The 27,637-nt window shown below is 39.9% G+C and overlaps 1 protein-coding gene across 1 annotated transcript in view; it reads left to right on the top strand.

Annotated features, from left to right (window-relative positions):
• Nucleotides 1-27,637, top strand: part of LOC138940388 (headcase protein-like) — a 159,354-nt gene that overhangs the window by 23,738 nt on the left and 107,979 nt on the right. The window lies entirely within an intron of this gene.

The following is a 27,637-nucleotide window of genomic DNA, read 5'->3' as shown; positions in this document are numbered from 1 at the left end:
GAAAGTTTCGCTTACGAGCCGTACGAATTACGACATACTGTTTTGTTAACAAAATGAACCGACGCGATGAATTGTGTTGGCTCGTTGGCGATTACAACACGCGAGATATATCGCGTAGAATAGTAATCAACTCAAAACATTACGCAAGCAAAGAAATCTTTCTTAAAGTAGATATTTTCTCTTTTAATTGCTTCAAAATTATGGACGAAAAAAAAAATTATTATTATTATTTTTTTATTTTTTTATTTATTACGTAGCTTTATTTATTACGTAGCTATATGACGGGTTGTAATAACTTGGCATATTTAATTAAACACAGATTTACATATATATACATACGTAATAAGGTAAAAAAACTAGCTTGATAGATGGAGGATTAAACCGATATTGGTGACCAGCTTTAATCGCGTCGTAGGAGCTCGTTAAATTAATCTCGGTCGAGAGACCGTCCTTTCCACATGCGTAAATCAGGCATAAGCTACGCCCCCGGCGAATCCTTTCGCATACATACATACATACATATACCCCTTTCTGTAACACTGTCGTCCTACCCTAAATACGAGGGGAAATCAATAACCCGAGTAAACCGAATAGCGTGCATGTGTCTCTTTGCGCACGCATGTACGTACGCTTACGTCGCTATTAAAAGAATACTTTTACTCGCCTACGACTTTTCCCTTGACCTGTGCAAAGTTTGCTTTCACCTGTGATTCAACCGACTTATTTACCTATTAACTGATCGATTAACTGGCTTATCCAGAAAGAGATGGAGAATATCGTTAATCCGGGATTAGAGTTAACCTGGATTATCAATGTGACCCGTAAACTTTGTTACACCGATGCCTCAACTACTGCTAATCCTGGTTAACCGACGCTTCTTTATCCGTATCTTTATATCGCGGGATAATAGAATCGAGAAAGATGCAACGTGGAATTCGAATTTTGTCAAACGGTGTAACAAATCTAAATCTAGACGTGCTATTATGGTTTACTTGTATAAATCCTACATTTAAGAAACAAATTTGAAAAGAAAAATTGTTATACGTATTAATGTATGTCTTTATCGATATACATTACGTTAATACAGAATAGAGGTATATAAATATTTATATTTATTCAATTAAAACGCATTTCAAGGCAAATTTCAATTAATAACAAAATATAACGAATGCAGATATAAGCGAAGCTTCTATAAACCATGCATTATTAATGAGCTTAATGAATTATGTAAATGCATTTTGACCTTATGTAGAACACATTATACAATAGATGAAATGTGAGAAACAATCAATTTCAATATACATTGTAGCTTCAGATTTCGATTTGTTGAAGCGATAAATGGCGAGCTTTTAATGTTTCGCGTTTATAAAATGCTGCGTTTATCTCGGATTTATTATATGAAGCAGAAAAAAAAAGTAGCTTTTTTTGAGGGGGAAGAGGGATCTATAAACGATGCACGTCCCAACTCCCGTTCCATAATATTTGACAAACTTTGACCTACGATCTCTGACCTCCATCTTCAAATTGCCTGCCATTTCGGCGCTTGTTTGCGGGAACGGAGAAAGAAAGGATAACTGGTGCTAAGCAGCCAGCCGGCTGTGAATTCCCCTCTGTGAATTAGGGCACGTATTCTCGCGCAGGGTTTCAACTTGTATGTATTTTCGTCAGGACTCGCGTCTGTGCGAGCAATCGTCAAAGTTTAAGAAGTTAACGACGCGGCTAATTAGCGTCGTCGAAACTTGGAAGCGATGCGTTCCTTGCGCGATGTTGCTAATCCCATTGCTACATCTGTTACGTTATTATTTTTGTCGTCGTTACTGTTATTATCGACATGTGGCGGAAATAAGAGCGATCATTTTTCCCGCGACTTTACGCGCGGCGCGCCGCTCGTTACGTTCGTAAAATCCATCCTGGCTGTTTTATTAGAGAGCACGTGTGTGTAAACACAACCTTCCCTCCATCATTTTTTTCGGCTTTACCAACGGCGGGCTTTATTACAGTTCGACATGGCGTTTATGGCCCGCCGCAGCGAGAACTGCCTCGCAGAAACGGCGATAACGCATGGCTTTACTCGCGAAGAAAATCTGCCTAAATATACGATACTACCGTTATTATCGACGAATCGTTTACGATAATATGCATATATTTTATGCAAATAAATTCGTCAACTAGACGAAGATGTTTCCTGATACATTCGCGCTTTATTTTCGCCATTAGAAAAATAAATGCAGGGTTCGTATCTTTTTTCTACGTTGCGGTTTTGCATTTTTTCATCGGCGAATATTACGCAATGAAACTTTCCGTGGCCGTTCTCGAGCGTGTTCCGACACGACGAACCGGCACGACGACCGCTGCTGCTGTGTGTTGCTGGTTCCAGTTTTTCAATAATACCGGTTCTCTCAACTTCCCCGGCCGACTAAACCTAACGTGAGCCGTTAGGTAACTCGAGGGAGATTGATCTCGCGCGCGCGCGTGCTACGGACGTGCGTGCACGCATCGGCGTCGTGCAGTAGCAGAGATGGTTACGCGGGGAAGAAGAAGGGGGAGAGGAAACTGGAGGAACCAGGGTATCGTCATAAACCCTCTGTTGGAAACCCTCGAAACACGACCAGTGAATCCTCCCATGGCAACCGCGTCCCCGTACCAATCGCTCCGTTCTCTCTTCCCCGTGTAACCCTCTTGTATCGAGGGTGGGATTACCCCTTTCTGCGTTGCGCGATGCGAATTGCAAAATGCAAGATTTGCCTTTTGCTCGCTGAATACCGATGTGCGATCCCGTCGCCGACAATCCCCGGAGTCGCTTAAGACCGGGGGATTTTGCCGCCGTGAATTGGAAGTCGTGGTGGCGATAACTTCTCCGTTAAGATCCTCCGTCGCGGCGTCGCGGTCGAGGCGAGGGAAAAACAGCAGAAGCTTCTATCGTCATCTCGAACCCTTTGCTTATAATTTTTATCGCTCTGCTTCAGTTGCGGATTCCGCAGTAATAATATTTATAAAGAGAAGTAAGATTGGCAAAAATATATAAATTTTTTTTTAAACTTTGTTGCATGCGCAATCTGTGACGAATTGTCGCGAATTTCGTGTGAACGACCTCGCGGTCGCGTCCGGCGATAAATCGGACAGGAGAAGCAATGGGAAAATGGGAAAGTGGCGTGCTGCGATGCAGTAACGGTAACTCGACACGTGGCTTATGTAGACACTGAAACTAGGAGTGGCTTGCGTTCGCATTTTATGCTTCGCGCTCTGTGCGTTTTATCTATCTCCATCTGTAAACGAAAGCGACGAACATTTATAAATTAATAACACGATATTTTACATATTATATATTTTACGAATTTTGTAATATAATATAATCTTTTAATCTTGCAATTTTAATACAATTTTAAATAACGATGCGTGTATTTGCTAATATCGTTATAAATTCGTATCTATTGCCTTTTTTTGTTTTCTAACTATGTGATTGAATCATTACTGTTTCGATGTAAATATCGGTAGTTGATTTTAAAGTCATGAATTCCCTCCCCTCCCAAGTATGCGTGCGAAGCGGTTGAACGACACGAATATTATCGTTTCGTCGAATACTCGATACGCTAAGCGTTACGTTAGCGCGCGCGATACTTTATTATTGCAAAGTCCGCGAGCTGCGGTTCATTATCTCGCGACTCGATAAATATTGTTTCTCCGAGCGCTGTGTGACGAAGATAAATGCATCGAATGTCAGCGACGCCAACTTGCAGAAAATACTGAGCGGGCAAAATGTCAAGTACGTACTCTGTTTCTTTCACCCTTCTTTCTTGCACAAATAAAATAGAGAGAGAGAGAGAGAGAGAGAGAGAGAGTAAAATATAAATACTAATATATGCAATAATAATAATATAATTAAATTAATATATATATATAATATACTTTTAATATAATAGAAATAATTAATAATAAAATTAAAATAATTGGAAAGAGAAAACTCGCGGATTCTTTGTAGAACTTTTAGCTTTTTAGAAAACATAATACACAATTATTATTTTAGACAAAAGAATACGATTTTTTCTCCGAAATAAATTTTGTGCGTGAATCAAGTGTCTTACCGAAGTCAACGCTTTTATGCAGAGCGTTATATTTCGTCGCTGAATGCATTATGTTGGTCTTATTATCTCGGCCTAGCCGGTTTTGATAAGAGATTGTTCCGTTAGCAAACATTCGCAAACTACGCTTTTTTTTTTGTCAAGGACATATGGTGCGAAATGTAAACTGCGTCGAGCGTTTTTTCAGATTGCAATTTAATTTTTTTTCTCTCTCTAAAACTATGTAGAGTGGCAAAGATGCTGTAGTTGATCGAAATTTTTATGCATTTTTTAGTTCAGTCTTTTCAAAATATTAATTCTTGATTGATTGAATTAATCGAGTGAAAAAAAAGGTTTTAAAGAATATATAAAACTACTCTCTTCCTCTCAATACACGTTTCTTCTCTTTCATTCATATTTATGTCATTTCCACGAATCGGTGAAACAAAGAAAGCAAAAAAGGACTATAAAAACTATACAGACTCATGTCCATAGACGAGAGTGATCCATCTCGCAAAGGATTCGCGTAATTTTCTCGAGGATTGCGCGGGGAATCCTCGTTGGTTTACGCCGAGTGGCGCTAGAGCTCTGAATGATACTCGTGTTCGAGGGGGCAGAGATTAATTAAAAGGACCGCTCGTAAGAACGACGTCGAAAAGCTTTTCTCGTAATTCAGCCATCCTGGAAAAGATGAAAAGCGAGGTCTTCCTCCTTTCTTCAGCGTCCTCTCGTGCTTCGCGAGTCTCCTCGCGTCGCGTCGTCTCGTTCGTCGATTCGATGGACATTGGTACCCGATGAGCTGACGCTGATGTACGACGGCCGCTTCCGATCATCTCGAGCTAATAGAAAACGTCCGTGTGGATTTATTATGTGTACCATATGTCGTCGTGGTCGGTATTTTCCGCTATTTTCGAGACAAAAAGTTTAGTATACACTGAGATCTTCTTAATTTTGTGTAAATAGATACTTAATGACGAAGAGCAAAATATATTTATTATCTCTTTGTCGTATAGAAAATTTATAAAGTATATATGAATATTGGTAGAAAATATAGATTTCTGTAAAATTGAAATATTTCTTTCCCATAAGAAATTTTGTATTTCCGTTATCATCGTACAATATGAATTGTTAGTTTTGAAACTCGTATCTTGTAGGTTTAATATCACGTGATGTTAAGTATTGATTGCTAGAACTAAATCTCTTTGCCGCGTTCATTTCAACGCGAAACCCATTGACCCTCCGTGGTCAAACTGGTGCTAGAACAATCACGTCATTCTAAGATAGTTCTCTAAGTAATGTAATCTTCCTGCTCCTCTCGCTGGTGGCGTTGATTAAATTTAGAGGCAGAGTACGAAACGGTGGACGGAAGTTTGGCGGTTTGAATTTCGAACGGTGTTTCAAGTCTGGCCGTACTAATTTCGTTACGACATAAACGAGAAAGTGGTAGTCGCGGCCACGACAAGTATTCGTACATCTCATTAGCCTCTACTAAACTTTGATTAGATTTTGAAAAGAACGAGAGAAGGAGAAGGTTCTCATCGTTGCGCCAAGTTTTAAAATTTTTTACATTTAAAAGTTGAAATTGCTTCCGTACTAGTTTATTTACATTGAAATACAATACAACAACATTATTTATGTCGATAAAACAATAGCAATTAAGATTTATTGATGAGAAATTGTTTAAGAGTGTAAAAGAGAATTATTTCGTACATTTATATTAAAAACTTATCTGTAAAGAACCATGTGTTTACGCACGTTTCTCATTTTTGTACTCTTTACTCTCCGAGTCTTTCTCCACAATTTCTCTCTTTTTTTTTATTCGCTGAACGCATTTTGTGCGTTAACTCTTATTGCAGGCTGACACTCGGCACACAATGGAGGTTTGCATTAAAGGTCATTAGCTTAAACCTTCGTCTTCCTGTTGCGCAACTCGTGTGCAATTCAACGTGCTGATATTCGCGAGACCGAGAGAGAGAGAGAGAGAGAGGGGAGGGGGGGAGAACAAAAAACGAGAAAACTCGAATGCAAAATAATTATGTAAATTTAACAGCATTGATCGATATGTTTCCTATAGTTTCTTTCGTTGCTTTCAAATTTAATAGAATATATTAAATTTTGATTACCCTTACGTTATATTCACAAAATACTTATTATGATTAATAAAAGCCAAAGCTGAGGAGTTAAGGATGCGAAATAAATTGAACATTTTTTCCAAATAATTTTTAGATAATTTCTTTTCCAGAAATTTAGATGAATACTAATGAAACATTTCCATTTAAACTTTTGGTCCTGAATTCAATTTCCGGTTCATTTACGCGATATTTATCTAGCTTATCATATTATTGGTTTAAAATATTTATCATTCATTGTTCCAACATAATTATTAATAGTTTGAAAAAGGACACTTTTATCTTTCATTACGATAATGCGAGTTTATGGCTCTCGTCAATGCGGACTTTTAGTCGTAGGCAGCTGGACTGTCCTTGAATTTATCCCTGAACTGGGATAAGAGTCGTGGTTCCCTTGAGAGCCCGACCTACCTCAATCGGATCGATGCAAGATAGCTCTGCTTCTCGCGCCCCACGTCACGCGCACGCTAGTATTTTTATCCGTGAACTTGATATATACACGGACAATTTTTTCGAGGGCGAAAAAAAGAGCTCAATCGGCTAGACACAGTTGGTGCGTGTTTTATTCACACGATTGAGCAATTGAATAATAGATGTATAAAATGATCAATTTTTTTTTTCTTTCTCTCTATCGAATTTAGAAATAGGAAAAAATATTAATTTATTAAAAAGCTTAAATAAGAAGCTTTCGTCTTCTTCACATGTTCATTTTCGTATATAAATTTATAAATAGATTATATAAGATTGTAAAAAAAAAAAAAAAAAAAAAAAAAACACATTTATTCAAACATAAAAGCCGTTTAAAGAGATAGCGAATTTTTTTTATATCTGCAATAGTTACTTTCTCGCGTGAGTATAATCCTTTTTTAATAATGACGAAGAGGAAATAAGAGATTTGAAATGGCAGATGCGTGCTTTCTCCTCATCTTCATCATCATTACAGAGACGAATAACCGATGACGACCTCTCTTTGACGAACAGGAATATGAATGATAATGTGAGGAACGATTCCTTCTTCTTCTTCTCATGCTCATTAAGCTGAAGAGTCACGGAAATTAAAGCAATTGTCAGGCATGTTATTCCACGCTCAAATAATTGCAGGCTATTCAAAGAAGCATTATGTCATGCTAAGCATTTGTATTTTGCGCGCATTTATTTATAACCATACAATTATTTTTAATGAATAAATTCTTTTCTTTGATATTAAAATTCGTTTATATCAGATAGTATAATATTGATATTAAATATATATATATATATATATATATATATATATATATAATAGATGATATTAAAAAATAATAATTATATTAACGAGTGTAGGATATATTAAACATTTCCTTAGAAACCACTATCTTTTTCTCATTTGTCGCGGTTAACTATATATTTTGGGAACTCACTTCCCGTCGTGCATCGCGTGCTCTGACAAATCGCGGTTTCGCGAAACAAAGCTCCCTCGCCGTGACTGAAACAATGAGCGGGGTCGGTCAAGCATTCCCATGGACGCAAGGGGAGGAGGAGGTAGGAAAGACTGCTGACATCTGACTGAGGGGAAAGAAAGAAGGAAAGAAACGAGCGCGTCATAATCGGCGAGACGAATGTCATTCTCCTTCTTCTGCGGTCGCGTCGTTGGCCTGACGCGTCGCCTAAGAGTAAAAAAAGGTGAAGCCGCATATAAGCTCGGCGGAAGGGATAAAAGGGGGAAACTCGACGTCGTTTCGGACACGTCTGTTCGTGGGCGAAAAATAATGGCGGTGGACGTGGTGCCCGCTTCCGTTCTCGTCGCGAAACGCGCTTAGCCGCGGCGAAACGTTTCTCGGTGGTGCCTTTTACGGGTTTCCCCATGTCCGACGACCAGTTTTTGTCCTCTCCTTAAACGAGAGACGCCCCTCGCGTATTTTCCTTTCCCGGGAATTGCTTAGGACCGGTATTTTCTCTATATAAGCTTTTGCCTATGTTTATACGGGCTTCAGAGCGGAGACTCTGTAATCTCGTTTGAGATGGAATACACAGACTAATCTCGCTCGAATCGGCGCATCGACCGTGCAATGTCGAGCCCCGCTGCGTAAGATATTAAAATTCGCGAAGCGTTGCCGCTGCAATATCGCGAGAAAATCTCTCCATCCCGCCCCGAGCTGCTGGATGCTTCTTTATTCGCGGTCAAACGAAACGCCGGAATTATGCGCCCGACGCTCTAAAGAGATAAAGAGGCGATGCGAAGATAAGAAACCGTGTGAAAAGAATAATAAGTCAAAATAAATTGCGCGTTTATTGGCAACAATTTTTAAAAATTGAACGAGTAACGAAATATCAATAGATGCTCTATCAATAATTAATTAAGGAAAAAATAATAAATAAAATAAAACGAACTTGCGCGCGCGGATATATATAAAATATTGACGATATTTTTAAACGAAATTAATTATATATTTGTTCATCCGGCTTTAAATAATTAAACATTAAAGTATCAGTTTTGGATGAACTTTTAACCTCTCTATTCTTATAATTAGAATATAATACTAATTTTTACGCATAGAATATTTTTCAATCGTGCGCATTGTAATTTCTGTACAGTTTCTCGATGTTTTACAGATTTTTGTTGATATTAGTATTTTCGAGTAATTAATATAGAATGGAATGAGATGAGCAGGAACATATTTACGACGGGCATTATTTTTCGTATACGTATGTGTGTATAGCTATGTACGAGAGACGCACATTTTCTCCTCTTCTTTCCAATTTCTTCTCTTCGTTTACTTCGGTTCGTTTTTGTTCAAACGCAGATCTTGCGCGCCTCGTCTTTTTCCCCCGCTGTCTTATACAGAGAAACCGAGCAAGGGGAGAGCCCTGATAGAGAAATAGTTGGAATACGAGGCGTTACGCGCGATGATTTGGTTCGTGTGCACAATGGATCGATCTGTCTGCGTTCTTCGTGCAAGCCTCTATAGCACGAAGTACGTGGGATATTGCCCAAGTTTTTTTTAAGACCTGTTCTTATTCGCGTCTTAAATTTCCTTTATATCTCACGTTGCAAATAGTGCATTGATAGATGCGATGCATTACTAATACGCAAATAATAATAATAATAATAATAACTTAATTCTACTTATCCCATTTACTCGCTACATCCTTCGTCAGCGGGCAGGTATTTAACAGCTGATAATTGAGCAATAGTAGTGGGATGATCGATGCGGAAAGTTCACATGTCCGTTGGGCGTAACTGATTAAAGGCTAAAGTATCTTTGGTACCAGAGTGTACCGGTAATTAAGATATAAATTCTCCTAGTGAAATAGTGTCCCCGAAATACTGTAACGTGTCGGGGCTGGCGTGGCACAGCGCGAGGTCGCTCGCGTGAAGAAACTACCTCCGAAGCATCGGCTGCGGTTGTGAGGGGAATACCGCGAAAAGTTTGTAGATTTATTATGCTATTACCGAGGGTGATAGGGGGCCGGTCGGAGAAGAAGGAACGCTTATGGGTGCGCGAATGCCGAAATTTGCCTGCGGGAGGTCAATATAACGTTCGGCCGGGAACGATGCGGCGCGGCTTTCCCTTTCAGACGCACGCACTGTGTCCGCGAGAGAAAATAATTTCCACGAATATTCCCACGAGATGAAGGCGCGCGCGCAACGCAGCGGAAGCAAATCGATCATTCTTCATGTTTCGATTTTGCGCGAGCGGCTTAACTTCGTTGGATGAACTGACTGAATGAATGCTCGCGGTATCTAAATTCATTTGTAAAAACAATCGCGCGGAAAACTGCGAAATGTGTACTTGAAATGCTCGCGACAAGTGAACGGAGCTGCGAACCTATTATTGCGCAAGTGGAAAAAAAAATAGTATTATCTCTGTTGAAATATTGTTGAACAATTATGCTTGGTATGCGGGATATCGAGTCCTCGCATCGCGATTATTCGCATAGCGATTTACGTGATTTGGAAAGACTTTAGCTTCAACTTGGAGCGTCGTAAAAGTCGCTGTAGATCATAGGACTTAGCATTTAACTGCGCAACTTATAACTGCGACTGTAACTCGCGCGATTCGGATCGTAAGGTGCGCGTTCTCGGGAAATGTAAGAGAAAAGGCCAAAGTCGTTAATTGTTAGCGGATGAATCGTGAGAAAGTTTAGCCGTACGTACACGCGATATATTATTAGATATTTATCTAATAGCATTAATAGCATCATTTACCGTTATAATGTGTCGTAACATTTCGAATATATTCAAAATATTTTATATTAATAATTCGTTCTTTATTTTATTATAACTGCTCAAAATAACAGTTTTGCATACATGATTAGAAATTTGTTTTTAAAAATATTAATATACTTGATTCGCCGAAAAATTGTAAAATCTTCTATCTATAGTTCGAAATCAGCGTGATGATTATGTTATTAAGGGCGTAGCGGCAAGATTACTGCCGAATTTTCATTACTTTTACACGGTACGTTTGCGATGACGATAGCGGGATCTGAAAGTTCGCCGGGTGGCATCGCACATTGTTCGGACCGGAGAATGGCATCCTATTAAAGTCACCAAGATAGAGACCGCCCGATCCTCTTCTCCTGCCTAAAGTGCCACAGATAGTTGGAGGACAGGGAGCACGGTGTTCCAAGTATGCGCATTGTATATACTCGCGCGACTCGTACATTTAGACATAGATATTTGCCGTTGTTGAAATACCCCGGGTATTCTACCGAAATGTACGCGCAGAGGAATTTTAGATTTGTCTCGATAAATCTTGAATAGTAGAGTCGTTTTTTAATTACTAATCTCTCGGAAATTCATGAATTTATGAAACTTTTAATTGCGAAAGAATTTTTAAATATTTTGTTGACTTTCTTCTACATAATAGAAAATTTTATATTGCTCAATATAATTCCTATTTTTTTTATTTATTTAATTCTTATCGCGCCTCAATACGTTTTATTTAGAAAATGGTAGAGTTGAAAGGATTTTTTACAGATATAATTTATTTATGTAAATGATTCGATTAAATTTTAAAATCATTTTGGATTTACAATTTTTCTAATTTAATTTATTTAAATATATAATATTAAATAATAAACATTTATCGTGCGACGGGACGGAAAATATTTTTTCTTACTCGCGATACGATGATGCGCTTTAGCAAGGGTGCAATTTAAACTTTAGACCATGTCGTTACAAGGGATGAAAGTTCGGCCTCGTAATCGTCCGTAGCGCTGAATGTCAAGGGCAAGGACCCATATTAAGTTAGCCTTCTAGTGTATTTTATTTTTTGATTCGAGCATTCTATATATTTTTTTCACTATGGGGAGGGCTGCTGGCTTAATGTCAAGCTAGCACCCCCCACTTTGAATGTAAATTCCTGCTAAACGGTTTGAGCAACAAAATTCGGACTACGGCAACTAATTAGCACATAATTAGCACTAAATTATTTTATTTAATTTGGCGTTGGTGGGGGGACTAACTTAATATGGGTCGCCCGAGGATCGTGCGAATCTCGGCCAAAGACGAAATTAGAGAAATCGTTGATGCACGGGAGTTCGCTGATTATCCGAGAGCATCAATGACGATATTCAAGTATCCGTGGATTACCGAGTAAACATATACCGAGATCGATCCCCCGACAATTCTACGCTACAATAATTATTTTACGATTCTGAAATTCATTAGACGATGAAATGAGAATTGAATAATTAATTCGAGGAGATCATAATTTTTCCACGCGGCATTTCGATAACTTTTCGCGCGATGAGCTCTTTAATCACGCGAGCAAACGCGAGTTTTCGCTACGGATGAGTAAAGCGCAAAGGGCCCGCGTGCGTTCACTCCCGACAAAAATGAGAATGAGAGAGGTAGTTACCCCCCGCCCCCCCCCCCCTCATTCCCGCGTAACGTTCGAGGCGATGTAAATGCCAGTTACACGTCGAAAAGCGACCACCAATAGGTGAAATCGACGAATCTCGAACGTAATACGAACTATCCCACGGGAGCAGTTTAACGCGTTCGAAAATGACCAGCGCGGATGAGGAGGAGAAGGAGGAGAAGGAGGAGGAAGAGGAGGAAGAGGAGGATGGATGAAAAGATGCGAGAGATACGGAACGCGACCGTAATACGTCTCGATAATCGCGCTTGTGTGAAGAGACCAACAGCGTTACGGAAAATTTAGGCTGGACGGATAGGTGGGGGGAGGGGAGGGGAATGTCGTCGAATATCTCTTCCAAGAACAGGAGCGAGCGAGTTTTTTGCGAGAAAAAAATCGTGCGCCAAAAAACCTTCGCGATACGAACAAGGATAAGATAACGAAGCTCGAGCGATACTTTTGCAATCTCGCGATTATTTTCTGGCGAAATTATACATATAATTGAAGAAGAATCATATATTTTAAAAGAATATTTAAGTATATTGAAATACGAAACGTGTGAAAAACGCGACGCGAAGCTTCACCAATTGTAAAATTTCTCATTTAGCTGTTGGTACTCGTGGTTTCTCGCGGCATTTCAGAGACATCGATTAACGTTGACACGTCACCCTTAATTGGATTTCAGTAACATCCATAGTTTTAAAACTAACCAATCACCAATCAAGAATCGAATGACCGTGATTGGTCAATTTTACAACCGTGAACTGTCGACTAACCGAACACATTTTTTTTTCTCTTAAATAAGAATATTTTATTAGGAATGTTCATATGTGGTGTGTGAGCTGCTTTTCAGATATATTCCTCCTCGAATCTTACACATTCTATTCAACGATTATTCTCGTTGTATTATCGTTTCGCCATGAAAATTGATCGAGATTTTGTAATATAAGCTCTCTCTCTCTCTTTCTCTCGAGCCGCGCTTCTTTGTTTATATCTGAATGTTTACGACCAACTTTTTTGAACGCTTCCGTACCGAGACGTTCGGCGACGCGGTCCTCCCCACTCCTCGCCTACCCGTCCAGCCTAAATTTTCCGTAATCGTGTCAGTCTCTTCACACAAGCGCGAGTCTCAAGACGAATTACGGTCGCGCTCCGTGTTTCTCGCGTCTTTTTATCCGTCGAAAGTGAGATCCGCGTACGAACGAGTGTCGGGGGGGTCTTGTATCGAATAACAGGCGATTATCCGAGTGTAATATATTAACCCGTGTAATCGTGATTAAGGCATCTTTCGATATATATATATACTCGCAAACGACAAGATTTTTCCCACGCATCTTTTATCTATCGAAAATGAATTTCGTATCCGAACGAATATTCGAAATATCCGAATCGAGAGTAATTTGTAGGTTTGATATATCGACTTTATAATACGATACAACGATCGATGAATACATTATTTAACATATTTTTAGGCGCTGAAATAATTTACTCGCTGTCGTATATAATAATATCGCGTTGAAAATATAAGCGCGTCGCGTTCCACACGTTTCTGCTTTAATATTCTTTAATATTGTTTTCAAATGTAATCCTTTTTTCAGAGTTATATTCACAATTTCATAAATCGAGATCGCAAAAGAGCGTCGCTCGAGCTAGATTTTGATTTATCTCGCGCAGGATTCTTCGCGTACGGTTTATTTCTTGGAAGAGACGCGCTCGCTCCTTTTCCTGGAACGGATATTCGACGACGCGTTCCCCCCTCCCCATCTACTACTACTCAACCTGCTTAAATTTTCCGTAACCGTTACAGTAACCGTCGTATTGCATTAGCGTGCGAGATTGAAATATTCTTTCCGTATTTCTCGCCTTTTTTTATCCATCACAAGTTTATCCCGTGTATAAAGTGGATGTCGTGAGTATCGGGAATGTCGATTAGAATCACGGAAAATCGTCTCCGTCCATTTATTAATACGCGATTATATGTTCTTTCATGTTTATAATCGGCATGGAAATAATTTTAACGCGTCATTGCATATGGCGGATTTTGGACTACGAGTGAAATAGTGATTATGAGAATAGTGATTATGCATGAGTGGACAAATTGATAGACTGTCTCGTCTCAATTTGAAGCGAAGGGAGCAACCGGAAACGGAAGGGATCTCGCGATGACCAGATGCGGAAAGAAGTGAGACATGCAAGGGCGGTGCATCGGTCGGTCAGTAGAATTTATTATTAAACATTTAAAATTGTCAATATAATTTTTAGTTTATGGAAACAATAGTATTGAAAAATCGGGTTTTTTTTTTTTTATTAATGATTTATAGCTCATGTATAAATATTTAGAATTATAACTGACCATATTATCTTTGCCTTGATTATTTCTATTATTCGTCATTGATGATTACTGATGATTTCATAATTATAATCGTTGAGCGCATTAATTTTGCTATTTTATTAGCATTCGAAATCATCATTAATACGATTACATTTTATTTAACTCTGATCACTCTGTAATCTTAACATCCTTAACGCGTCATTTTTAGAGAATGAAAATTATCAAACATGTGCATTAACAAAATTAATCATATAAATATTTAGAATTAAAACTGACCATATTATTTTTGCCTTGATTATTTCTGTTATGCGTCATTAATGATTACTGATGATTTCATAATTATAATCGTTGAGCGCATTAATTTTACTATTTAATTAGCATTCAAAATCATCATTAATACGATTACATTTTATTTAACTCTGATCACTCTGTAATCTTAACATCCTTAACGCGTCATTTTTAGAGAATGAAAATTATCAAACATGTGCATTAACGAAATTATAACAATATGCATGTCAATTTATTTTTTAATTTATGGAAACGATGATATTGAAAAATCGAGTTGTTTTTTGATTAATTATTTATAATCTGATAATCATATAAATATTTAGAATTAAAACTGACCATATTATCTTTGCCTTGATTATTTCTATTATTCATCATTGATGATTATTAATGATTTCATAATTATAATCGTTGAGCGCATTAATTTTACTATTTTATTAGCATTCGAACTCGATCATTAATACGATTACATTTTATTTAACTCTGATCACTCTGTAATCTTAACATATATCTTTAACGCGTCATTCTTAAAAAAGCAAGAGGAGCAACCAATTCAGTTTCTTATATATTTCGATAGTATATTGTCCATAGATTATTTTAATACCAAAAACATGCGAGCAACAAATTCTTTTAGTTAGTTTATATAATATAATAGCGCGTCGTATAGGGTCCGCGGCGACAAAGTATCGATTTTTAATACTTTAAGAGGAGCAACAAATTCAGTTTCTCATATATTTCGACAGTATATTGTCCACAGATTATTTTAGTACCAAATACATGCGAGCGATACATTTTTTTATTTACTTTTACTTCGCGTAAGTGAATGGTACGGCGCGGCGAGACTGAGTATATAGTGGTATTAATTAAATAATATACTTTTTTAAAAATATTTTTATGTTATTTTAGAGCAACAAACTCTAGTGTATTTTATTTTTTGATTCGAGCATTCTATATATTTTTTTCACTATGGGGGGGGGGGCTGGCTTAATGTCAAGCTAGCACCCCCCACTTTGAATGTAAATTCCTGCTAAACGGTTTGAGCAACAATATTCGGACTACGGCAACTAATTAGCACATAATTAGCACTAAATTATTTGATGTATTTGATTTAATTTGGCGTTGGTGGGGGGGCTAACTTAATATGGGTAGGGCAAGGGGTAACGGTTGGATTTGTTGGTGCGAACAAGCGGGCAGGGGATGGCTCGATGGCGATGTTCGATATTGGAATTAGCCAGAATCAGCCAAATTTACGGATTGCCAACGGCGATTTTAGTACCGAACGAATTTTTCTCGCACAATCGTACTCTGCTGTTATCTGTGTTCCGGTCGGTTCTCAGCTCGGAGATTAGAAAACTAGTTTTAAAATTTAAGTTGAAAGGAACTTTTCTGTTTCTTCGTGGCTATGTTGCGCGCAGATAATTTTTTAGATTCAAATTAAGCCTTTTTTCACACTGCGAATGCGCATAAAATAACTTTTAATCGAGTTACTAAAGTTATTAGTCGAGTTATAATTAACGATATAATTTCTTTTTCTCTCTTCCTTTTGGAGAAGATAATCGGAAGCACGACCCTAAGAGGCCATAACCGTTTTGTCCAATTTCTTCCATAATCCTGAAAAGACGGTGCAGTAAAAAGAAGCAGGACGCTCTCATTTTCTTTTCACATATATTTTCTCACGTAGTTTCCACACATTCCTCGATAGATTACATCGGCTACTTGAGAATCGCGAAAAAAAAAGAGGAGCCAGGCACTCGTGCGACTTTTAGTACGGCCAAATCTCTCTCGCCGTGTCTTCTCTCGCTCCGTTTAACAGCGAGATATCAGTCTCGTTTCATCTCGAGGGAGGGCTGAAAGCGGGCTGAATTTGCGGCGACGGGCGAGAGCCTCTTCTTTTTTTGTCGTACGTAAGTAAGTGCGAATGTCTGGGACGACGACGACGACGACGGCTCTCTTCCGATCTGTCGTGGAACAATGTCTAGTAAACGTCCGTACGATAACCCTTTCGGTTATCCGTTGCGGTTCGCACGGGCTCGAAACAGGGCGGTCCCGGGCAATCGCCGGCCTCTTCCCCTCGTCCCTCGGTAGACCGAGACGTCCGGATGGATACCGCATAGTCCTCTTGGACACTGAACCCTCTCCCGTGACATTAACGCGACCCTCGCACTTTGAGTCCTGAATATCAACGACATTAGCCCGCAACCCCTGGCAGGTTGATGGCTTGGGACGGTAGCGGAATGTCAAAACCGTGGCTTTGTTCCCAGACTGGTATTCCATTGCCATTGATACAGTAGTGGAAATGCGATTGTCACATCGCGTCGTGATCGGCGGCGATTTCTATCAATAGCAATAATCAGTGACAAAGTTAAAACGAGAGAGAAATGGAATTACATGGAAATATGTGACTATTTATGGATTTTAATGTAAAATTCAATGGAACATTATTTTTTTTTTTTAATTGTCACTCGCCTCAATATCGTAAATATATATTAAAATTTATTATCGTTTCGCTAGATAAAGGCAATTTTAGATATCGCGGAGATAATTCGCGAAGCAATTTCGATAACGTTGACATCAACAGCTGTTTTCATTCTCCGTGAGATGCTTTTGTAAGACTAGTAAATTTTTGCTACGTCAGGATCAAAAGTTCCATGAGGAGTTTGAGCGAACGAACGTATCTCTCCGCGTGAGGCGAACTTTTGGACTTTAAGGTGAAATAGACGGTCGTTTTATTCGCTATACGCAACGCTGCTTCCGAGAAGCCTGACAACGAGTGTGAAGTGACTGCCGCGAAGGATAAATGCGGAGAAAGGTACCGCTCGGGGTGAGTGACTCACTCGTTAGCTTAAGTTCACCGAGTTTGTTTCGCGTCGCTCCTCTCCCGGACGCATCTTTCGCGCACGTCCGTCATTCATTCCAAACGACACCAGGCGTTCTCAGCAGAACTTTGAGAAAACTTTCGTATTCGTCGCGTTTAAGAACACGCGTAGACTCGTTAAACGTTGAGTGACGTAGAGGCGATCTATAGGCGACGATAGAAAAGCGATTCGATCGACTTGATTTATTTTAAAGTAATACGATGGGCGAGAGTGTTGAATATTTCTCAAATCATTGACGAAGAAATCGCCGTTATATTTTTTCTCTCGACAAACTTTGCCGGAGAGAATCGAGTTGCATCCTTGTTGGATTCGCCATGAATCCCGAATAAAATCCCTTTCCTTCTCCCATGGTCGGCAACCAAGTAAGGATTCAAAAGCGAGGGATGGAAAAAGACGGCGCTATGGGAATTCGGAAGGTTCAGATTCCAGAGCTACATGAAAGAGGAGGAACCGCGGCGCGCGACAGAGGCCGCGGGGATGTTTGCAACCGAGGATCGATACCGCGTCGTTTCCGACAATGGTCATGAAATCATCGACTGTATCCGGTATCACTCGTCTCTCTCCCTTAGTGTCCGGCGGGGGGCCCTTCCTTCGATCTTAAACCGACGCGTGCCGTATAAAGATTTCTTTTTCTCGCAAGTTTCTTGGCATTTGTGCTGCATCTGCACGATTTCTCTTTTCGGATCTCCATCCCAATTTCTCAATCGCTGACTATACTTTCTTCTCTTTTGGCGCGCACCCCGTTCGACATTACGTCGTTTCCGGGCGTGGCGATCCTCTGTTAAAGCCAGCGCGCAACGCTTTTCGCGGAAGTGACTAAAAGGTAGGAAGTGACTGCTTGTCACTTTTTTCATTCGTCCGTCCTTGAAGGAAGCCATTTATTAGACAATCGATTAGTACTTTTAATTCTTCTTCTTCACCTTCCTCTCCATCGTCCTTTTTTTCCCTTCCTCAAGATATTTCGTTCGATCCAACTTTATGGCTATAACTTGCATCTTTCACAATCGTAAAATTTCTATAGAGACTATTCTCGAAGCTCTAAAGTTTATGAACGTTGATCCTGCTTAAAATTCGCATGTAACATAAATTTGAATTAAACTTGCTTCCTTATTCTAGATTAATATTCAGATAGCGCCATAAACTCAAATAATACAAGTCTCGGACGAGTGGTATCTTTATTAAAATAATCGTTATCTATTTCTCTCTCTCTCTCTCTCTCTCTTTGTTCTCGATGCTCCCGATTCCCGAAGAAATCTCCCGAGCCTAAAAGTACCCTTTTATGGGAGACGACGAACTTGGTCATTCTTTCGCCCATCTTCTTCGAGAGTCTCGGAAACCCAAACGTCGACGAACCCTTAATCGGTGGAGCCGTGCATTTCTCTTTACCTCGTCCCCCTCCTTATCTTTCGTTCACGGGATGTTCTTTGACCAAGTCCCTCCTCAGACAGCGTTACATAAATTAGCGATCTTTATACGATCCTCTTCTCTTTAAGTCTACCGGGTGGGATGTGGGTGGTTGGGGGTGAAAAGGGGTGGGTGGGAATCAATGGCGCAGCTGACGAGCGTTCGGTTGCGCGTGCGCGCAGACGATTCTATCGACCGTCGCTGCAGCACAGACACGGCCTACCCCTTCCAACTTTACCAGGGCCAGGCTGATCTCTATACCGGGATGCGGGGATGGGGGGTGGTGGTGGTTTTCCTCCGGGGATGGTGACGGTCGAGTGGCGCGGGGGAGGGAAGAGACGAGAGGCGGACTGCGGCACCGGCGACGGCGGCGGTGGTGGCGCTTGCAGCGCTGCGGCGGCCTTGACTCTGCGCTCGCCAACTTTCCCCGATGATCCACCACCGGGGTAGACACCCCGGCGACATGGCCAGACGACCCGCCGGCCTCACTCTCCCTCTCCTAGCTTCCTCGCTCTCTCCTTCTTCCTCCGGGATTCTTTCGCCGGGGACTTAACACCCTAGTGCCGTGGGATCGCCTGTGATACTCATAACCCATTTTACACTCGAAGAAGAAACGGCATCCTATCGAAAGATCGCGCTTCATAGTTTTATCGTTTTAAAACTGAAAATGCGCGAATGGAATGCCGATAAAAGTGACGTATATAATGACGGGGGGGGGGGGGGCGTAGCTTTCCTCGATAATATTGTAATTTATGTACGCGAGAAAATCTTTATCGCGTGTAATAACAATCGCGTGCGTTTTGTAAAATTTATCAGATGGAATAAATTTCAAGGCGATTACTTCGAATAATCAATCCGAGTCATTTCGTATTTCTTTCTAATCATGATTGTAATATAGAAATAAAAAAGAAGATAGAGTAAATACACGAAAGCAAATGAAAAATTTTTAGTGGAATCGACCTTGAAGGAGGAAAGTGAATGAACCAGACCGTACACACTCTCATAATTAATTCTCACACGAAATTGATTTCGAACCCGCGCGTGTGTCTGTCGCGATAAAAGATTAATAGTCGCCGCGTCTCTGCGCCGTTATATTAACTTTACATGGTTAGCTATAGTACTCTCTCTTTTTTCTCTCTCTCTCTTCAGTCCCTTTCAACCTGGCGTAGTTTCTTGCGCGTCTGTAACATGATAAATCGCTTTATCTATCTCGCGACGTCTCGTTTCATTGCGTCAGCTGAAGAAAATGAAAGTTGGAAAAATGATGCAGGCGCAGGAGAGAGAGTCGTCGTAACCTTTGAAACGGCGAAATATACTGGATTATGATGAGGTATCTTTCAGAAAAAAAGAGAAAGAGAGAGAGAGAGAGAGAGAGAGAGAGATGCTGAAACAGTCTTTGAACTCGGCTCGAGCCAGAACGAGAAGGGTGAGAGCTTTGCCGGAGGCAACGACGAAACCTAAAGCTCTTCGACGCGGTGGCCCGACTTAAGATCTCTCGTCTCCCTCTCGTTTCAACACGCTTACGACACCACCCACGCGCTTTGTGCGTTTTCGACGCACGCGACGACCGTAATCGAGGGGTGTGGCGAGGGACGGGAAAGCGGCCGCGGGAGGAAGGGGATGCCAGGGAAAAGGTGTATTTTACGATGGATCTTCTTTCTCGACACGCGCGCATTTTAAGTAAACTTAGCGAGGGAGACAGGCGGGCGTCGTCCTCCTATCGCGTTTTACACGAGGCTGCCTCGCGCAGATCTTTTCTCCCTGTATCGTTACGCAATCTTGCGAAAGGAAAAATAACGATTCCTTTCCGCGCGCTCGTCTTTTCTTTATTCGGGTCTCTTCGAGCGTTATGATCTACCATTTTAACGCTGAGTTTTATACGCGACGAACCTCCGATGTATCGTATATAGGGACGATCAGCATTGGAAAAGCGAAATAAAACAGTACCAAGCGTAAATAACACGCGCACATTGTACATATCTTATTTCGAATATTTTTCTATCATTTCTTTATTTTGCAAACTTTAAGTAAGAGAAAAGATGAGTAATTGTATGTTTTTCTTCATTGTCTAGTATCAAAATCTATATTTTATTATGATTGAACGTAACATTAGATATTGTATAGATATATGATTTATTTCATTACGTATAGCATAAAAAAGAAATATATATATATAAGTTTTTTATTATTATGATTTTTCTTTTGATGAATTAAGTTTTTCATATTCGAATTTATATCTCTGTACATATGGTACATGTATACATACAAGATCCATTTCTCTATTCTTCACTGCTGTCGTCGTCGACAACGATTTCATCCGCGTGACGTATGCTGTAATGAAGGAGCAGCCCTCCCGGTAGTTTTTAACCCTTTGTAGATAAATACTCCGTCCACGCGAAAATCAGACAGCCAGAGTTTAATCGCCGTCGCTGTCGTCATCGACGATGTTCCCGTCTCGTCTTTCGCGCCGACTAACGACGACTCTCTCGCCATCCTTGTCGCTCTTAATGCCAAGGACTGTCGCTATCATCGGGCAGACAATAGCGTGATTAGAGCACAATGTTCCCTCCCGTTTCCCCTACACCTCTCGATTATCGCGCGTTGCTCCTCCTCGGGGACATACCTCGGTGCATCCACCAACACACCTAAGCACACGCGCGTACCTATACTCCTATTCGCGGTGAAGCGACACGACGTTTCTCTCTCGCGCTCCGACAATGTCGTCCTTTTCTACAAAGTACCGGAAGCCATTGTGCGGCTGGTCTATGTCTCAGTTTGTTACCGGGGGCTTGTATCGGGGGAGTGTGTTGTGGCGCGCGACTGCGAGACGTCAACCGCGCATTAAGTTGATGTATGAGCCCCCCAGACCCGAGACACTGTCTGGCTGATGGCCTCCGTTTACGGTGTTCGACCGAGGGGAAAGCCGAGAAAATTCACACCTATCCTTCTTCCATCGAGCAGACGATGCTCTCGAGAGCGATTCTGCCGATGATTCGTCTCAGATAACTGATAAACGTTCAGGGTATAGGAAGAAGAGCCATTTATAATTCTTTCGATACTTTTAATTAATGACAGCGCGATTAAATATCTCGCTATTTGAGAAACGTAGCGTTTTTAATTTACGAATACTTTTGCAGCTATCTTTTTTCTCTTCTTTGTGTTAAATAATTTTTCTAGCTACTAAACTAATCAATCTCCATTGTACACAATTTTTATCCTATTATACTTTTATATACATTTTTTTTGTATATGTATTTATATATATCTATTTTATATACATTTATATCACTGCTGTTAATTTTTTCTTTCTCTGTTAGTTTTTTTTATAAAGAAATGAATTAAAAAGATCGACTGGTCAAAAAGTTTCGTATATTGTACATAGATTTACAGGGATGATACTTGTACGTTTGCAAATAAAATCATTATAAGCAATGCAATCTATTTGCTCAAAGATAATACAGTACAATGAGAATAGGAAACGATCGCGTAATTGACCGTGAAACAATTTTTATCATTACTTCCTGAACGTTGCCTTTCGAAGATTCTTTAATGAGATATTGTACAAAGCTAATTTCATCTAATGCAGGTCTCATTAGAATTTACATGCACGGCAAGAGAAGGCTTTTCGGTCGCCTACACTCTAATCTAACCATCTGATCGTTCGTAAAGAGTGCGCGCGCACGCGCGTGCGTTTCCGCCGTGCTCACGCGCCACGTGCGCGTCTTATAAAAACGGCGAGAACCGCGTCGATGAGAATCGTCATTTGCAAGAGTTACGACCGGGTTTCGCGTCAAAGGGCCGCCGGCTAATCAGCTCCCCAAACAGAGACCGAAGCTAATCTTCCCCAGCTCATCAGCGACGGGCTCTCTGTCGTACGAGCGCGCGCGCGCGCGCGTTTGCGTGTGAGAGAAATGGAGAACGACGAACTAGAGGGTCATGTCCCTTGATGTACGACGGTGTTTGATGGAAGATAGACTACCACGTAGATACACGCAAGTACATACGAGTCGCGGCATAAATCGTGCAAAAGAACGACGAATATCTTGTCGCTTATCGGAGATTATCATTAAATATTGACGCGAGAGATTTCTCGATTTATATATTACGAATATTAAAATTTACCATATAATGTAAGAGAAGAGAAAATAATTTGACATAATGTAAAACGTCATTGAGCGTAAATCCAAATTAAACGAATAATACTTTTATTCGATAAATTCTACGTTTTGTACAATTTCATATAAAATAAAATTAAATAAAATTCTAATTCTACGGGGTACAATTTCGTATATAAAAATCGATAAACTTTGTTCCGTTGAATGAAGAATCGTAAAGATTTTCTTAGAATTTAGTATCCAGGGAAATATGTGTTTTGAGGGCCGTTCGGGGGTTTGTCGGTGTAACGTATACGAAAAATCGGATTTTTTTTCTTCCTTGGGAAGGAGCTGGACAGAGGAGGTGGATTCTTGTCATGTCGTACTTTGCACGAACGAAGCGGGCGGCTTTCCGAATCGAGTGGAAAGAAGCGTGTCACGTCCGGACGACTAGACGAGTAGAAGGATTGTCTTGGGATTTCGGTAGCTCTCCGGAGCCGCCGACCACACACACGCGACGTACCGAATTCTCTCCCGGACAGCTGCAGCAGCCTCTCCTAAATAAAGTCCGAACAGATAACATCACGCGCATCGGGTGACTCCTGAATAGGTATTCAATTTTGATGTTGCGTGTTCGCTAGTAATCCAGAAGTGAATAATTGAATCGAAAAATAGCTCTCTCCCTCTCTTTCATGATTTTTTTCCTACGACCGTTAATCGTCGCGAAAAGCGAGATGAAATACACGCGGAATTCGATAAAAAATTTATTATTAAATTTTTTTAATTTCTAAAATTAATAATGATGATAATTCTGGCGATTTTAAAATCTACATTAAAGTACTAGATATTTAAGAGGTAAACTTAAGATCTTTTACATTGCGACTATTGGCGCGTTGCTACGGACAGGTTTTCAAATTGATACGAGACGAAAGGTATAGCGCGAATAAAAGACATCATGCGTGGAGAAGGGGGTGCGTTTTCGCCACTTTACCGAGAGGCAACTTCTCCTTCGAAAATCTCGTTCGCGACGGCTTTGTGCCGAAGTAGCGAGACGTTGCCCTGCTTTTCGTCTCGACGTTTCGATCCGCCGCTACCGCCGCCAAATTCCATCATCTACCACGCGACGTGGAACAACCATCTTCTCCTTCTTCAAATTCGTCCATCTATCATCGGGGGCGAGCTCCGTTGATTTTATCCGATCCGCCTCTATCGCGTTTTCTTGGCATACCGTAATGAAGATTTATAGGGAGCTTACAGAGAGAGGAAAGAGGACGGCGAGAGATGGCTTATTGCCGTTCTCCAAAAGTTTCTAAGGTTTTAAGTACTGTCTCTCCTCTTCACCGCTTCTCTCGACGTCCTATGGGAACGGGGCCGCGGAGACGGACGAGACCGCGGGACAGCACCGGGTATATTAAACTTTTTATAGAACGTAGTAAGAGGATTGTGTCATATTAAAATACTTGGTCCGCGTCGTATCTTTTCACCTTTCTTCGCTGGAAGAACCGTTTGGTCCATCTCTCCGCGTATATCTTTTTATCCTTAACCTCCGACGTTTCGGGATAAATGTCCGCGTCCGCGTCCGCCGAGACGGTGCGGTACATTATTGCTATACCGCAAGTCTCGCACGCATAGTAAATAATTTAAGATATGGACCGTTTATTTTGAAAGTGGTGTAAGTCCTTTTTTAAAAAAAAATGAGATATGACGTAATTTATGCTTAATTTAGTGTAAATTTTTTGTTTATAACTAGTTAGTATTTAATATCTTAAAAAATGCCAATGCTTTGTTGAATTTAAAATTGGCCGGTAAAAGAAATTGCGTAACCATTGATTATGAAAGTGGTGTAAGTCCAATTTCCATCACGATGCCAGGCCTATTACATACGAAAAATATAAGGATATGCAGCAGCTATTACCTTATATACTTCCTGTGCATCATGAATATTTCAAAACACTGCCACACGAAGAGCATAAATAATTAATAATACCAATATCTTGTGTTAAGTTTAAAAATATATAAATATAATTAACGTTCGAAATAAAAAATACTAATTCTATTTTATTTCTCGTTATTATTTATAAACAAAATTGGATTAATATGAAATATATTTTAAGTGATATTTGTTATTTCAAAATTGAAATTAAATGATATTTACAATTGACTAATTATGAAAGTGGCGTAAGTCCATTTGCAGCCTGGAAATATATATTATTTTAGTTAAATTCGCCTAAAAGAAATTTATATAATCAAATTACATATTGATAAATTAGTACAAACATTCCCAGACTTCACATAATTAACCTATATTTTTTAATTGTCAGATCTGCTAACATTTAATTTTCTCGAAACAAAAGAAAATGGACTTGCACCACTTTCAAAATAAACGGTCCAATATTACGCGAATGAAGACACTTTTCTCCTTTAAAATAGATACGATCCTTGCTAAATTATCATCCGATAGCATTTGTTTTTTTTAATAATTTAGAGTAGAGAAGGAATTCTGTAATGTTAAAGACGCGATGTGACTTTATATTGTTCGATTGTTTAAATCATTTAAACGCTATATTTGAAAAAATCCTCTCAGATTATATTCTATTATATAAACTTTTTGTTTTTTTACGATGTGCTTGCTGATCTTTATTATTTTATAAATAATAATTATAGAATAATAATGCATCAAAGTGGGAAAATGGAATTTATCGTAAATTTATCTTTGTGCTTTGTATAAATATTGTTTTAATGCATATTTAAACATTTGCTTTAAACATGAATACATTTAATTAATTAATTCAACGAGAAAATTATATAACGATCAGTAATATAAAGCCTCATTTAGAAAAAGAAAAAAAAAAGTATAAAGTTAAAAATAAATATAAATAGAATTCGTTGGAACGACTGACAATTTCGTGACAGAAAGAAATTTAACGCGTTTGTAGTAAAATTAGAATAGCTTTCTCTCTCTGGTGCTCGTTTCAAAACAAGTGGAATTTATAGCCCGTGTGTATGTGTGTGTGTGTGTGTGATAAGCGACGCGGAACAATCGATACGACGATATGGTTTTATTATTGTTGTTATTATCACAGTCGCGACATTTGACGCACGAATCGTGAATCGAGCGACAACGATTGATTCGCTATTGAATTTCACGATCGCGTCGTGGATCCTCGAAGAGGTCTCTCCGCGTGTTCTCCCAGCGCGGACGACATAAATTTCCATTATCGGACGGGCCTCGTATCCGGCCTAGACGCGGTTATTGTCCGCCAAGTTTCTACGGTACTTCATCCCGCACCGCTGTCCCCGAACTTCTCGAGAATGGATCGCGCGCGGCTACATCTTCCCTGCACATTTATCTCGTTCGCGAGACAGAGAACATTTACCGTCGATCGTAACGTGGGTTTACGTACGTGGGTAACGAATTGGTGGTTAAACGTATCTTTATGGAGAATAAATTTTACACGTATACACGTTTATACGTATATTAATTTTAGATTTCTGTAATTTTTATATTCGCGCGTTTTTTGTGCGTAAATTCAGATACGATGACGAATACCTTGAGATAACGGTCGATCTTTACTTCGCGACCCTATGAATGGAATCGATTCAATCGTGGAACAGCGGTAACGAGTAATAAAGCCGACGAAAACGTACGTATATATTCGCGAGCGAGATCTTGGAGGATAATCCGCTGTGGATCGTTACTAGCTTATCTGCCTACTCCGTTTTCTTTGGCGCGCGCGCGCGACTCCGATATCGCGATAATAATCACCCCCTTTGTCCGGTGACTCTCGCGCGAGAGATGCGGATATCTCGCGCGGGAGATAATCGCGGGATACGGTCGGCTCCCGCCTTTCGCGGCGTAAGTCGTGCCTTAAGTCACTTTTAATCGAGTTCTCGGGCCATGTAAGTCGAAGGGGGAATGCCGCGGCACGTAGCACGTAGGTCGCCGGGCAATCCTGCCAAAGGAGGAGGAGGAGGAGGAGGAAGAAGAAGAGGCGCGTACCCGGCTGCTTTATATGCAAACGGCAAGGACGACGACGTCGCTTCCCCGGGTCTTAAGGCGTTAAGTAATTGCGCGGAGTAATCTCGGATATGGGTTATCGTTATCGGCGAGATCACGCCGATGTTACGCCTCGATCCTCTCGAACGTAATCGGAACGTAATCTTTAAAGGGAAACATTTGATCATAGTTCGCGGAGAATACGCGATTCGAACGATTTCTTACCTAATTCAATAATCGCAAACGTATTTATATTAAAAGTTACGATTATCTAAACAAACTGTCGATAAATTATTTTACGAAACAAATGTTATTTTTTACTTCCATTTTACAAAATATGTATAGCGCACGCTTGCTTAAAAGTTTACATATTTGTGTGCAAATATTTATTATATAGATTGTCCGAATTTGTTATTTTTTATAAAAAATTAAATTAATATCTCTCTTTCTCTTTTTCATATTTACCGTATATCTTTGTATATTACCAGAATACAAAACAACGAAATCCGCTTCATGTTAAATGACAAATAAAGTTTCGTTATCTATCTGTATTTAGACTACGGGTTGAAGGGAGCACCTTTTCTCTACAATGTAAACAGGCGGCATCACACGTGGA

Source organism: Polyergus mexicanus, unplaced genomic scaffold (genome assembly GCF_030449975.1).
Source record: "Polyergus mexicanus isolate NDT 795.1 unplaced genomic scaffold, iyPolMexi1.0 SCAF_16, whole genome shotgun sequence".
NCBI classification, from domain to species: Eukaryota; Metazoa; Arthropoda; class Insecta; order Hymenoptera; family Formicidae; genus Polyergus; species Polyergus mexicanus.
This window is presented reverse-complemented; position numbering and strand designations above follow the sequence as displayed.